Here is a 16594-nt window from a genome sequence, read left to right as displayed (position 1 = left end):
ATATATATATATATATATATATATATATATATATATATTCTTATTATCGGATTATCGATTTATCCAATAACCCAATAAGAAAAAATTGAATCGAACCAATAACTCATAACTTTTTTTTTATAAAACCATTAAAAAATCATTAACCCAATAACTAAATAACAATAAATCCATAACATTTTTATCAATTTAATTTATCAATCGGTTCGGCTTTTGCATAAGACAAAATACGCCCTTCTCCCCCCCTCCAAAATCCATCTCTATCGTATTCCCAAAAAATAAAAAATCAACCTTTCCTCACTACTTTCTTCCTTTTTTCTCCACCACCCCAAAACAAGAACCCTAAATCAGCCACGTCACCACCACAGTTGCCACTCCTCTAACAAGATTCTCTCCGGTTTCAGCCAATCCAGCCCGTGAAGTCAAATAATACCAGCGAAACAGACCCGAATTCATGCAATAATGAACATTAACTTCAATCAATCTTTGAAACATCCTCGAGAAGAGATGATTCTATTGATTTGAAATTCTGTCTGAGTTAGCCACCGAATCTTGACGTGAAAGCCCCTACTTTGTTGCACCAAAAAAAGTGCGAATCCCCTTCTCGTCTAATTCTCATTTACTTCTCCATCTATTTCGGTCCAAATGGATATGTGGTTTTATTTTGAAACTCATGTCATCGCTGTTATTTTATTTTGGATTTGTGGACGTATATAACTTTCGATTCTGAAAAGTTAATACGGGTGTGAATATTGTAGATATATGTGTATGTGTATTCATATTATTTTGGATTGCTGTCTGTTTTTTGTTTTTTTTTCCTTCTTTTCTTTCTCTTCAAATTTTGTCTCCCTAAAAGATTGAGTTGGGATCTAGATTTAAGCCTAAGTTGTTCACATGATGAATAAATATAGATTTTATCGAGGAGTTATACCATATCGAGTTAGTAAATACACGACTATCTTGTATTTTTAGGTTAGAAATCACATTGGTGTTTCTTGTTTTGGATTCGAGATGCGTTGAAATTTAATTTTCTATTTTTATACCTTTTTTCGTTTGGTTTTTCCTGGGATAGTTTTTTGCTCTATTTTGACAAAAGCAAGTTCTTTTTGGAATAGACAAGGGTTTCGAAAGCTTCTATAGTGATATGTTTTTGGTAGTCTGCTTTGCTTTCTCTAAATTGGCAATTAGAGTTTTTTGCAAATTGCATAGTACTGTTTAATTCTTACTTGTTGTATTGCAGCTTTCTTCAGAAAACTAGTACCCCCTTGATGTTCCTCTGGACAAAGAGTTTTAAGAGGCTTATTTGATTTGTGTGTTGTCTCACTGTTATTGAAGGGAGTATAATAAAAACCAACAGTTGAAGAATTAGTTTATTAGGAAAAACATCACATTTTAATGGGCAAAAACCCATTATTAGAATCCATTATGGGCAGGAGAATTTTTTTAAAGGGAAATCCATATTTTATCTCAACTGTAAATGGACACGTTAGGATAAGTTTAGACAAGTTTAAATGAGTTCACTTAGAAATGGGTTAGGTCATGCATGCCCAAAGTTTACTTAGATTAAGAACACTTGGATCAATTCAAATACTCAGAAGCTTTTAAATTTGTTTTCTTTTTGAACAAAATTATACTTTGTTTATGCATTTAATATTGTTGGGGTCGTTTTGTTGGGAAACAAGTTATGCTGGGATTAGTTATGTTGGGATTAGTTGTACTGGGATTGGTTATCCTAATATTACTTTTTAGTGGTTGTTCGGTTTATAGTACTAAAAACAATATGCATTGCATTTTTTTTAAAAATAGATTGTTTGTTTACAAAAATATCTTTCACCTTATAGCTTAATTATTTTCCTTCATATTAAACCATACAAAAGAAATTTAAAAGTTTACTACTATTTTTTTAACTTATTAGTTTCTTTTTTCTAAAAATACATGTTAAGAAATTTATGTTAATATTTCTTAAACGTGCATAAAGTTTAATATTTTATGTTAAATTAGTTATTTTGTCCTAAATTCTATAAAATATTGAAAATCTCATTTTTTGTTAAAAAAATTTAGCATCTAAAAATGTGAAAAACAATTACTATCGTTTTTCATTATTTAGTATCATTAATTGGAGAGCCAAATTATATTTTTTTTAAATTAAATTTTCAAATATTTTTAGCTAAATATAAAAAATAATTTTTTATTTGATAATAGGCATGTATTATGTTAGAAAGGGATTGCCAAGATACTTTAATTACCGTCTATGATAAATTTATTAGGGAAAATGAAAATTTGAAATAATATTAATAAACATATCTACAAAATCGAAAGGAAATAAATCCTTGAATCAATTTTGAATTTGATTGTATAAATACGAGTAGTTTTATGGTGTTACTATCTTTTTTTCATGACTCATCATTTTTGTAGCATTTAATAAGCTCATATAATTGTTCAAATTTAGCAAATGGATAAAAATTTGTAGAGTAATTAAAATTTAAATTAGAGATAAAATTGATAAAAAAATTTGATGTAAGGACCATCAAAATTTTACGTTCTCTCTTATATATAGTAGTAAAGTAATATATATATATATATATATATATATATATGAAAAGTGAAAATCAAGAATTTGGAGGGTAATTATGTCTTTTCAAGGATTTATCCCAAGGATAAATTAAGGTGGGATTGTTATACCACCAAATATATGGGATAACTTATCCTGGTACTATATATTGGGATAAGTTATCCCAAATTAGTCAACCAAACGAAGCACCAAAATTATTATCCCGGGACTATTTGTAGTAGTACCTCAAACCAAACAACCCCTTAAATGGGCTCAAGTCTGTCTTCACTTATATAGTTTATGTGTGTGATATTGTTATTTTACTCATCCTTATCTCTTTTTATTTTTCCATGTAAACTCAGGAGTAGGAGTTCCGCAACGAAATTCATTTTGACTCAAACATCGGGTCAATCGCTACAAGGATGATAGAGCTCTGACGTATCCAAATTAAAAGTTTAAACTCTAAGACGGGGTATAGTGTTGATCGCCCACTCCCCCCCCCTCCCCTTTTCCTTTTAGTTTACTCGTATTGTTTTATATTTTAGAATGATAGACTAATACCTCTTCTCCATTATTAATTGTTTGGCTAGTATTATTTGTTTGCTATGTTTACCTCGCTTAATGTTTACGTGTGTTTCTCTAGACATAGGCTATTGTTTCCTTTTCGCAAAATTGAGGCATAATTAATCGGCTCGCAATAAAAAAAGTTAAAAGATGGGTTGACAAATAAGTTTTTAAGATTATTTTTCAAATAGGAACCAAAATAATTGCTTTTAAATCATATTTAATAAATTTGACTTGACCATTCACCTTTTCCTTAAAATTGATGAATTTTTGAAAAAAATTGATTCATACTAACTCACCAAAACACATCGTTAGACTCCTAATATAATTTTATGAGTATTTTCCTACTTAAGCCGTTATGATTTTGTAATCAAGGTATAAGGTACACGTCTGCTTATCGATCAATACCGATCAATACAAGGTACATCCATACTTTTCATTTCATGCATAGTCCTAACATTTTATACTCTCTCTTTACTCTATGTTTTCCTTAAGTCATACTCATTATTCATATCATTTTATCATTTACTACATGTTGTTATGTACACTTTCCATATCTCATGCATATCACTATTATAATTATTTTCCATCTACTACATGTTTTTGTCAAACCTAGATAGTTTCACACACGTACAAAGAACATACTTTACTTTTCATCAACTATGAAATCAACAAATGCTCACGCACTACATACGTCTATGTTATTCTTTGCTACACTACTTTTAATTCAAGTTATAAAATAAATAAATAAATTTTTGATAAAACAAAAAATAATAAATAAATAAAATTTCAATATGTGTATCTTCTTTACTACCAGTACGAAAGATCATAACTTTGAGCTTTGTCTAACCTTTTCAATTACCTTATTTCACCTATATATACGTATAGACCCATAAGTACATTCCAAGGCATATGCATGCATCTTCTCATGGATATAACCTTGTATATCATAATCATACGTCCAACCTATCTTATACATTATTTTCTTTGAGAACTAGTAAGAGCTTTCTCCAATTTATCGTTATCACCATTTTAGCAAATGACAAAGCAAAGTTTTTCCTAATAATTTTTCCTAAACTGAGTTTAAGGACTATCTTCGGATAGGCTCTGAGGGGTGCCTAACACCTTCCTCTTGAGTAACTAGAATTCTTACTCAGTATCTCAAAATGTTTTTGATAGACCGAAATAAAGTTTTTTACAAAAAAATGATTTTTCCTAATTTTTCTATGAAGTTAGATGGTGACTCAAATGAATTTTCAAAATCCAAGAGTCACGACAACGCCACCACACGTTGTGTACTTTTTCGATCGATCCGAAATAGGGTGCGATAGCATGGCGACTCTGCTGGAGAATTTATGAACTTAGGTTTTAACCTTAACATGCTTATTTTAGGATTTCTATGATTTTATTATGTTATTTGCTTTACGTGTCTTTGTATCTTACTTTGTATGAAAGGATGCTAGCCATATCCAAACTTGCATTCCTTACTTGTTTGAACAACACTACATATTACTGCTTTTTATCACTTGCATTTTTCTATATAGTCTTTGTCCGTACATAATTCACACACTATGGTTCACGCGGGGGTGTCTTACACTCCCCCAAGCCTTCTTTAGATTCCTTAGTTTCAGAGTCGGTGCAATTAGGTTAGTGCGCCTTCTCCCAACTATTCAGTCCCACTCTCAAACACTTAGGGAAAAATCTTACTCTAGAAATAGGTCATATTACATACACCTTAGGCGAGATGATCTAAGGCATAGTCATCAAAATTAGGAAACCACCCTTTTGTCAAAGGTTACAAACTTGTCGACATATTTTTGTGTGAAGATTGGTGTGAACTGTCCAAACTAAAACACAAATGGATTTGGGATAAACGACTTACCATACCCTTTTATTTTTCTTTTAGATGAATACTAATCCAAATTTTCCAAACATCCAAATGGTCATCTTTGCCCTTGATAGACTGCAGAACTGGTGGAGAAATATCCGTGTGGTGCATGGTGCAGAGGTTCGAGAACACTTGGGGGCTTTGTTATTGCTAATTAGGGTTTGAGCCAATAAAACCCTCATCATGCTATTGATGGAATTTTGGGACCTAAACATAGTAACCTTCAGGTTTTTAGATCTCGAGATCACCCCTACCGTAGAGGAAGTTAGTGACTTCATTGAGCTACCGCTTAGAGGGAAGCTGCCGGTACTCCCGTCACCTGTAAGGAAGGAGGATTTCTTGACTCTTTTAGGATTGGATATATTTTCACCACTAAGGAATGTGGAGGATGGGAAGGTAAAGATGGATTATATTTTCAGAAGTTACGACCATCTGGAGAGTTATGGGGAGTACCAGAATAAGTTTGTACTCATAGACAATGAGTGTATATGCGACCAAGGGTCTTCGTCTTGGCTTTCTTGGGAACTATGATTTTCCAAATGAGAGGACACTGTATTGACATTAATATTCTGCCAGTATTAATGGATAACTTTGCAGATTCACCTTAGTGCACATGATTCTTGTAGAGGTATTTCTGTCACTATTCGTCTACTCTAGAGGACATGACTTCTTTGGGGGTTGCAACCTGTTGCTATAGATTTGGGAGATATAAAACTTCTAGCATCTCCTTCCACAGATGGTTTATACTATCGATGAAAACAATAGAATCCAAAGTCATGAAGATCGTTTAAGATATTGGATTGCACCGATCGGAGAAGAAGAATGGCGTAGGTTCTTAACCAATCTCTCCGAGGACTCCATCCAGTAAAAATATTCTAGGATGGTGGGATTGGACTTCATCAGAATAAGGCATCTGTACTTTATTGAGCTGATTGGGTTATGAGGTATCCAGCCATATGCACCTCTGCGTGTCCTTAGGCAGTTTGGTGTTATTCAGGATATCTCGCTTTGGTTGGTCATGGTGTTACACGAGGAAAGTTATGGTACCCTGATTTTGAAAGAACGAGTGACGAACCTATAGACAGAATGGGACTACATAGTTATGCTGAGAATGGAAGGAGAAAGGTGGTGCATGCTGGAATATTATGCATAGCGCACCACCGTAATCCACAAAGCTCGATTGATTGTAAATGGGCTTTGAGTATTCACCGATGCTCAATGGGTCAAATGAGTTAGGGAAGAGGTGCTTCCCCACATGGATCTCACCACTCCTATGAATGATCAGATAATGTCGAGATCATTTGATTACATACTTTCAGTGATTGAAGTGGATCCTGAAGAAGACCCCAAAGAAAACCATAAATAAGACCCTGGGGAAGGCCCATAATGGATGGAAGAGGACCCCTAGGAAGGCTTAGTTATTGGTTCCAACATTTATGATCCCCAAAATAGAGGGGTGATGGACATAGACTTAGTGCCTAAGCGTGACCCTGATGGATCCCCAGAATACCACCTAAGATCATACTTTGATGCGGGTAGAGATGAGGATGATGAGGCCACATAGCCCTATATTTCCTTTCTTGTATTTTTTCATAATCCCTAAAGAGCCGTATGGCTCCCCCATTGTAAGCCCTTACGGCCAACCATGTACTTTCTATTAAAGTTGTCTTTAATCTATTTTGATTTAACCTCTTGAAGCCCTTTCTTTAATAGAAGTTGTTTTTATTTTAAAATCCAAATGTGTTTAAATAGACCATTTATCATCAAACTTATTGTAACGTAGGCTTCCCTCTGGTGAAAAGAGGCTCTATGCTAGGCCGAGTTTTAAATGTCGCCATCTTGGCGTATATATGTGTTACATATTTGCTACATTTTCAATATCTCCCAAACTAGCATGGTTTCCCTTTTCATTTTCTTTCTTTTCATTTATTAATCTCCCTGAAAAAAGTTTGTTTGTGTCGACTGGCAACCTGGCGGAATCCCAATATGACCTTCGGTCTAAATACAAAATGACTAACAAGGATAAAGCCACGATGATACCCGTGGATGACATCGAAAGTTATTGAAGGTTATCAGACACCCAGAACAATGAACAAATAGCTAACATCGTACAAAAAATTGAAGTGCTGAAAGAAGAACTACGTCAAATGCGAGATCTGACCAAGCTTACTATGGATAGCTTTCCTTCTTAACTCCAAGCTCTAAATGTTGAATTACCCTAGTAACTCCCGCTAACCTAAAAAATCCACCTTTATATGCTCAAGCCCCGTCTGCTCTTCAACCCACTATCAGGACTGCACCTGGTTAGTCATTTCCTACTCAGAACTTTACAATTCTAGTCCATCGAGAAATACAGCACATACTTGAGGCACATGTCACATGTGAGATACCTGTGACATCGATATATGCTACTTAAGTTCCTACTTCCACAACATCTGCAGCTGTTAAAGGTGCTATATGAGGTTAATCGATATGCAGGATTAGGGAAGGATACCTAATCAAATGAAGAAGGGTCCATTGTAGTGCTACTTGAAATTCTAAAAAGGGCATTTAGGGACATGCAAGTCACTAGAGGGACTGAAAGCTTGGACTATGATGACATGCACTCATCCAGACATCAACATGCCAGTCAGGTACAAACCACCAAAGTTTGATGTGTTTGATGGAAAGGGTGACCCATATGCACATTTGAGGGCCTATTGCGACAAGTTGGTCAGCGTAAAAAAAATAAAAAGCTAAGAATAAAGTTGTTTATTCGGAGTTCGTCAGGAGAGGCTTTGACTTGGTATACCCGTCAAGACCCCCGTAAGTGGCATGACTGGTGAGAAATGGCTGAAGATTTCATGGGTCACTTCAGATTTAACACCGAGATTACCCTAGATAGGGTCTCACAGGCTAACAGAATAAGCCATCAAAATCATTCCAAGAACATGCATGGTGTTTGAGGACTAAGTCTACTACAATCCAACCTCTACTGGACTAAAGTGAGCTCTCCAAGTATTTTATCCAATCTCAAGAGGGTATTTATTTTGAGTAGATGATGTCAACAATGGGCCAAAAGTTTGTAGAATTGGTCAAGATTGGAGATTGCATAGAAGAAGGCATCAAGTTAGGTAAGATCCAGTCTGTAGTTGCACTTCAAGCCTCGAGTAAGGCCATACAGTTTGGCTCTATTGGTGGTAATAAGAAGAAGAAAGAAGATATCTCAGTCATCGCACCATACTACCAGCCTGGAAATTCTTTTTAGCGTGGCTGTAACAACCCCTAAATTATAGCACACGTTCCAGTGTACAATACTCAGTAACATTACAATCCACCACCTCGAACTCCAGGATACCAAAATCTACCAAGACCTTATGCCTATGTCCTCTCTCCAGCTCACCAAAATAGACCAGCTTATGCGCCAAGACCACGTCCTAATCTTGAAGCCAGAAACATCCGTACTTACACACTAATTGTTGAACCTTTGGCCTAGCTATTTGAAAGATTGAGGGCAGTAGGATTGTTGCATCCAATCAAATGAAAAAACCCGTGACCTAACCTCTTTAAACTTTGATGGCAACAAGCGATGCGCCTATCACTCAGGAGTCCAAGGGCATGACATAAAAGAGTACTATAGTTTGAAGAATCAGATTGTGTCTCTAACAAGGAATGAAGTAATCAAATGAACCGTTGTAGCTCCAAATATGAACAATAACCCCTTGCCAAATTATAAAAATCAGGAAGTCAACAAGATTACTCTGGAGGAAGAGAAGAATATAACTTGGAAGAAGATATTGTGCTTGCATGGAACATAGAAGAAGTTGCCACTATATCTCCATCATAACCTTTTATCACATTATAGTTAAGGAAGCTTATAATAGTTCAGACTTACTTGCCAAGAGTTGTAGTGATCACTATTGCCACTGGAAGGCCCGATTATTAAATTAAAGCAGTCCCATGGGGTTATCGAGTTGAAGCTAAGGGAAAAATGATAGATGCTGTTGTAGCTCAGGGGATGACCAGGTCGGGAAGGTGTTACACTCTAGAAGATCTAAATCGAGGAGTTCTCGGGAGAGAGCAGAATCCAAAAATAAATGTTACTGATGCTGAAGCCATAAAATTTTGGAAGAAGATGCAACCCAAGGACTATTCGGTTGAAGAGAAGCTGAAGAATACACCGGCCTATATATCTATTATGTCCTAGCTTATAAGTTTTGAAGCCCATAGAATGGTTTGATGGAAGTGTTATTTAGGGTTAGCATACTAAAAGAGACCACAAGCAAGACTTTGGCTACAATAATTGGATAAATGGTAGAAGTAAATAGGGTCTCTTTCTATGATGATGCATACCATCAGAAGGGGCTGCACACAACAAAGCGCTTCATATTGCAGTCAGATACCATGACAAGATCATGAATAGGGTTTTGATTGATGGTGGTATGGGTTGTAACATTTTTCCGTCCCAAATCTTCTAAATTTTAAAAGAAAAGAATGATAGAAAAGATTTTGTAAAACTACGTTTTATGACACACTAGATTTACAAGTATGATTTACTATGCATGATTTTGTATTTTGATATTTTGGATAATCAAGATTATGTGAATCATTTACATCCATATGCTTTTACTTTCTAATTATTATTATGTTTACATATGCATTACATCACCATATACTCAGTACATCCTCAAAGTGTTGATCCACATATATGTTTGCGTGCTACATTGTCTTATAATGTAGGCTCAGGTGCTCTAGATCAACAACGTCAGTAGTTCGAGCATCTTTATCGATGCTCCCACAATTGGTGAGTCCTTATGATTTGAGAGCCTACCTTTTTAGATTTCCAGCTTTTATAGTATTTAAGTTATCATTTTCAGTCTAGTCCGAGTCAGTTGGTGGTCTTTCCTAATTGATCTCTAGTTCTTTCTTAGCAGTAGAGGCTTATCGGACTACGAGTTTATTTACAAACTCTCATTATTAGTTGTTCAAACATTATCTATTGTTTATTCAGTTTAATTTTGGTATAATACAGTAGTATTTCTTGATTAGATAATCTTGAAGTAAGGTTAGACTTTGTAGCAGGCTCAAAGGGTTAGGTTGAGGCTATTCATAGCCATGAGCACCGTCTGACGCAGGATCAGTTTTTGGAGTATTTCATGGTTATCCCACTATCAGGTTGTCTTGGATTTTTTTTGTTAAGACGGTTACCGTAGCTATGCTCGGCATTACCCCACTTGTGTGAAAGGGATCCTTTAGCCATTAGCCTATGAGGATTATTTCTTAAATACGGTCTAGGATACTTATATCAAAGGGTTACAAATATTACCTCGCTTATATTTTCGATGTCAGTGTAGAGATATCGCCACTTAACTCTGTTCCTATAGTTTATGAGTTTCCTAAAGTTTTTCCTATAGATCTACCTGGTCTTCATCTTGAGCGCGATATTTTGTTTATTATTGATCTTGAGCCAGGCCCATAACCTATTTCTATCATACCATACCTTATGTCCCTACTGAGTTTAAGAAGTTGAATTCCTAACTTTATTATATTTTTTATAAGGGTTTTATTAGGCCAACTGTGATGTTATTGGGTGCTTCTTCCATTTTAGTTAAGTAGAAGGATAGTTCTTTGCATATGTGCATTGATTACAAGTAACTTAATAAGGTTATAGTGAAGAACTGGTATCTTATGCCTCATAGTGATGATTTATTTGACTAGCTTTAGGGAGTACTAGTGATTTCTAAGATATAATTGAGGTCCCATTACCATTAATTGAGGATTCAGTATTAGGATAACCCAAAGACAACCTTCAAGACTCACTATGGCCAATATGAGGTTTTGGTAATTTTTTTTGGGTTGACCAATGCACCAGCTGTATTATGGACTTGATGACTGCGTCATCAGGCCTTACATGGATCCTGTCATGATTTTATTCATTGATGAAATCCTTATGTATTAAGCAGTAGTGAGGAGCATATATGTAGAATTTAAGTATTTTGCCCCAGACTTTGAGAAATCATATGATTTTTGCCAAACCCTTAAATTGTAAGTTCTGGCTTGAGTTAGTGAAATTTCTAGGACATGTGGTGTCTATGGATAGGATTATGGTAGACCTAACAAAGACTGAGGCTAGTCTTAATTAAACGGTGCCTATAGATCTTTTCGAGGTTGCATATTCAATATTTTGGCTTTTTATTATAAGTGGTTTCTTTAGTGTTATGCTACAATTGTAACGCTGACAACTTGATATGTCCATAAGGAGGTTCCTTTCAAGTGGTACGAGGAGTACGAGTCGAGTTCTATAAGCTCACGGGATTTCCCACTTCAACTAATATATTGGCTCTTCCTTTTAAGGGTAAGGGATCCACTATATTTTGTGATTCTTCTAGTATTGTTTTTGTTATATTTTGATGTAGTAAGGTAGATTTATTGCTTATGCATTGATACATATACAGCTACATGAGTGCAACTATCCTACTTATGATTCGGTGTTGGAGATAATAGTTTTTGCGCTTAAGATTTAAAGCCCTTATCTATATGGTGTGCATTGTGAGTTCTACACTAACATCATAGTCCTCAACATCTTATGACAAAGTGGGAGCTTAATTCTAGGCAGCCAAGATAGATGGACTTGATTAAGGATTATGAAATCTCTAATTTTTACCATCCGTGCAAGGTAAACGTGGTAGAAGATGCCTTGTGCCAGAATATAATGAATAAAGGTAGCTTGGATTCTATCTCAGATTATCAAAGGTTGTTGGCATGGGATATCAAGTCCTTCAACACCTTGATGATGCGACTTAATATTTCAGACCCTAAGAGGATTCTTGCTAGTGTTAAGGAATAGCCTACCATATTTGAGCATATTTGAAGTCCCAAGTTAGAGGATAAAAAACTTTATATCATCTATTATCAATTATTGTATGGTGAGTCCAGGAGGGATACCATAGTTTCACAGGGTATTATAAGATTTGATGGCTGAAACTATGTTTTGAGCGTTGATGACATTATCTAGTCGATATTCTGTGAGGCTCACAACTTTAGATATAATATTCACCTTAGTATAGCTAAGATATATAGGGATGTTAGGTAGTATTATTGGTGGAGTGATATGAAGATAGATGTGGAGTACTTTGTAGCTCGTTGCCGAAGTTGCGACCAGGTGAAGGCCAAGCATCAAAGGCCTGGTGACCTTATTTATTGATTGCGCATTCCCGAGTGGAAATAGAAACAGATCATCATGGACTTTATTAGTAGTGTTCCTCACACCCCCCATTGTTCTAATGGTATTTTGACTATTTTAGATAATTTGACCAAATCAATACATTTCATTCCTATTTAGATATCCTTTGGTGCTGAGAAGTTAGCCCGTATCTATGTGCGTGAGATAGTTTGACTATATAGAGTGCCTATATCTATCATTTTAGATTGGGGCTTCGTGTTCACTTCTAGCTTCAGGATATATTTTTAGGAAGTGTTGGGTACACATGCATATCTTAGCATAACTTTTTATCCTCAGACCTATAGGCAGTCACAACAGACTATTTAGGTTCTCGAGGATATGCTTTGAGCCTGTGTTATCGATTTTAGAGGTCAGTGGAAGCATCACTTAGCTTTGGTAGAGTTTGTGTATAATAATAACTACTATTCAAAAATGATATAGAACCTTTTTAGGCCTTATATGGTAGGCATTATCGATATTTGATTGGATGGTAAGACATGTGAGGTTAGATCCCATGGTAATACTTTTTTTTGGAGTAATTGAATATAATCAACGTGATTAAGAATAGACTAAGGGTAGCTCAGAGATTGCCAAAGGCTTATGCAGATCTTAGACTTTGTTCCTTGAGATTTGGAGTTAGATCCAATATTCCTTTGACTATCACCCATATAGGGCGTAATGAGGTTAGGGAGACCTTTCGAGATCCTTCACACAATTGGGGAGGTATAATATGAGTCAGACTTACCCCTATATTTTCTATTATTTTCATATTTTTCCCTTTATCTATGTTGCAACGGTATATTCCCGATAAGTTTCATATATTTTGGTGGGACTTAGTTATGTTGGATGAGATATTATCTTAGTGGAGGAATTGGTGTTCATATTAGCCATGGATGTCTATTGCTTTCACTCTAGGCAGATTCCAGTAGTTAACGTATAGTGGAGATACCGACCAGTGGGAGAGGGTACTAGGGAGATCGAGAATGACATGCGGACCAAATATCCTCTCTTGTTCGAGCCTTCAAGTACACCCGTATCCTTTACTTTTGCGGATGAAAATTTATTTAGAAGTAGATATTGTATTGGCCCTCCTAGTAATTTTCTACTTTTGTACACATTTTTTCCATTTAGAGCCTTTTTAAATCTAGCCCAAGTCACTTGTCACTTACTTGACATATCAGTTTATTTACTAGGCAGTTGGTTTGGTTTTATGCGTCAATTCCCTGTTTTGAATTCTTCACTGGTTTGGATTAGCTAGCTTTGATGGGAGACTTGAGGTAAGCTTTTGGCGACAAGAGTTACTTCTTTTCCCTCTATTTCTACACTATTCTTTATTTTCCTTCTTTAGAGATGATTTTGTACTCATTTATATACACCGTCTTTATATAGCACTATTTTTTTGTCTAGTGGCTCATGTATCGGCTGATACAAGGTCTTTTGATTGTACATGTATATCATGCTCCTTCATCCATTTTATGTATAAACTTATATGTCCTATTATGTGTTTAACTTATATTTTTTTCCAAACTATTCATAGTTTGCTCTTTCGTTCTATTGTCCAAATACTTATTATTGTGGGCTAGGGGTTTGTATTTACTACAAGTGAGTTTGTAGGTGGCATCATTACCTAAAATTTTAGATCGTGAAATATATAAATTAAAAATTGAGTATGAACTAGATTATGATGTACAAAGAAAATAAAGAATAAAATAATTTGAGAAAAAAGTAAGTGAATAAAGAGGCATAAAAGAAATAATAATAAATAAGAAATAAGGAAAAAGAAAAGAGCAAGGAAAACAAATCAAGAAATAAAAATAAAAAGAATTAAAAGGGAGATAAATAACTAAACCTACAAGGAAATGAGACATTTCTGTAATTAGTTGGGGATATTATATATAAGGGGGAATTTAGTTGTAATTTGTTTTCTTCTATGAGGCATGCATGTACTTTTCCCAAATTTTAATCCCCTTTTTTGGCCCAATGACCAATCCTTTCACCTAAAATCCATCATCTATTTCACCTACCAAAATCAATAATATAATATGCCAGCAAACCCTAGTAAACAAAACCTTTCAACACCACCTTCATCTTTTGCCCTTTTGACTCAATGTACATCCTTTTGGGCTATCTTCTTCCTTACCTTTATTTTCCCAGTGCAATAATTCTTTTCTAGTAAATTTTCACTAAAAGGTGTTTCATTCATGCTTTTCATTAACTTTAACATCTTATTTCAGTTTCTTTTCTTTTTCTTCAATTCTCACATTTTGATTCTTGCACCAATTTGGTGTAAAATTGAAGCTACATTTTTTGTTTGATTTGGTATTTCAAAATCTCCATTTTACACAATTTTCAAATCTTTATTTCCCTCATATATTTTAAATCTAAAAACCCTAAATTTATGGCCTATAAATAGAGCCCTTGCCTTACCATTATATTCAGTCTAAGAGTTTTAGAGACAGAAGCATTAGTCTTGAATTCAAAATTTTCCTGAATTTTCCTTTGGTCTTAAATATATGAGTATTAAGTTTAAGAATTACCAAATTATATTTTGCAATCTTTAAAAATCTCTAAAGTTTGTATCAAAAATTTGTAGAATAAACATTTTACTATCTTCCCAGTTGTTGAGATAGAGTTAACAACTAAAATAATGTTCAACTCTCAAACATCTCTATTCACTACTTGTATGAAGGTAACATCCACGAGGTTATCCTTATTTCATTTCGTTTGTTCCACATTATATTATTTTGTTGGTTTGTTTTTGTTTGATTCTCTATTACTCTTTAATGACCAAATATTACTCATTTCTTAGTTTTCTTGACTGATTTGCAATTCCTAATGTCTCATCTTGATATTAGTTGCATTTTTTGGAGATATAGAGCAACAAAGAAGTGTTCTTATGAACATAAATGTGTAAAGAGATGAATATCTCATGATGTACATCAATTTATACTTTCCTTTCTCTTAAATGCTCTATAGATATTATCCACCTTTATTCCTTTTCAACTATGTCAATCCTATTAAACAGATCTTGTTTGCTAAATATCCCCGCTCTTATATGCTTGATTTGAGTTTTCTTATGTTCTTAATTTGAGTTTAGCGTGTTAATTTTATTTTTCTTTCTAATTGGTTACCATTGCTTAGACTAAGAAGTAAAGGTGGAAGAATACACGCATGGGTAATACGGAGGTTGATGATGAACATCTTATGATGTTTATCATTCTCATCTATTACATCACCTCAAGTAATTGATAATTACCTATTCTCACATCTTTAAATTTGTTTTCAATCCTCCCAAAAGGTATAAGTGTTCATACACTTAATTTTTTCTTGCTTAAAGGATGTTCATGATTTTGGGCTTGTTTACTTGATTTAATCAATTACTGGATTAAAAAATTATTTATCTTGATTCATTATTTAGTAGTCATCCTGCTTAATACAAGTAGAATTAAGGTGTGTTCATAAGAACGTCAAGGTTAGAGGATAAAAAAAAAGATTTTATCATCTTATATTTCTCACATTGTGAAAACTTTTAATAAATTTATCCTTTCTTTAGTCATGAACGAAAAAGCAAAGGTCATGATGTCACTTGTCGTAGAAAGTCTTGACAAGAAACTCAATCACCTAAATTGATATGAAATAAGAAATCTATAACGACCCAATTTTTCTAGAACTGGAACATCACACGGTGCTTGTGATCCCGAAGGACCATAAGCTAACCCTTTATTGATATCTATACCTGAGCACTGCATAATATAGCTAATAAATGTGGAAACTAGCCATAAGGTTAAAAACATCTAAAAATACTCAAAATTGAAAACTGAATACTGATACATCTGTCCGAAAAGCCTCTAAACTGTCTAAATTGTGGAGTTGATGGGACATGCCCCCAACTAACTCCGTCTACTAAGAATAAACTAAATCGGATGCGATAAGAAAATAAGGATCATCCTCAAATGAAGAGGAGTAACTGCTACGTCTAATGTTGCTGACTGGTACTGAGCTGCTAAGGGTACTCTGGATCTCGTACCTCTAAACCTATGGTGTAAAATAAAACACCATAGTGCAAATGCGTCAGTACGTGGGAATGTAATGAGTATGAAGATGAGGTAAGGCTAAATCCAAGGTCTTATGCATGCACAATTACTTAACTGAATAATCATGAGAGTACTGAATGAGGACATATGCATGAATACACAAATCATATCTGAAATCATCATGACTCTGAATACTGAAACTCGGATACTGCTTTACTGTCATCTAAACTCACTACTAATATTGAGATGCAGAATAACTGAATAATGAGTGGAGATCAGTCCTATCTAGTGAGTGATCTCAGAAAATGATAATACTGAAACTGATTAACTGAATCTACTCATATCAATGACTGAATTCT

The sequence above is a fragment of the Capsicum annuum genome, chromosome 6, assembly GCF_002878395.1.
Source record: "Capsicum annuum cultivar UCD-10X-F1 chromosome 6, UCD10Xv1.1, whole genome shotgun sequence".
In the NCBI taxonomy this organism is placed as follows: domain Eukaryota; kingdom Viridiplantae; phylum Streptophyta; class Magnoliopsida; order Solanales; family Solanaceae; genus Capsicum; species Capsicum annuum.
This window is presented reverse-complemented; position numbering follows the sequence as displayed.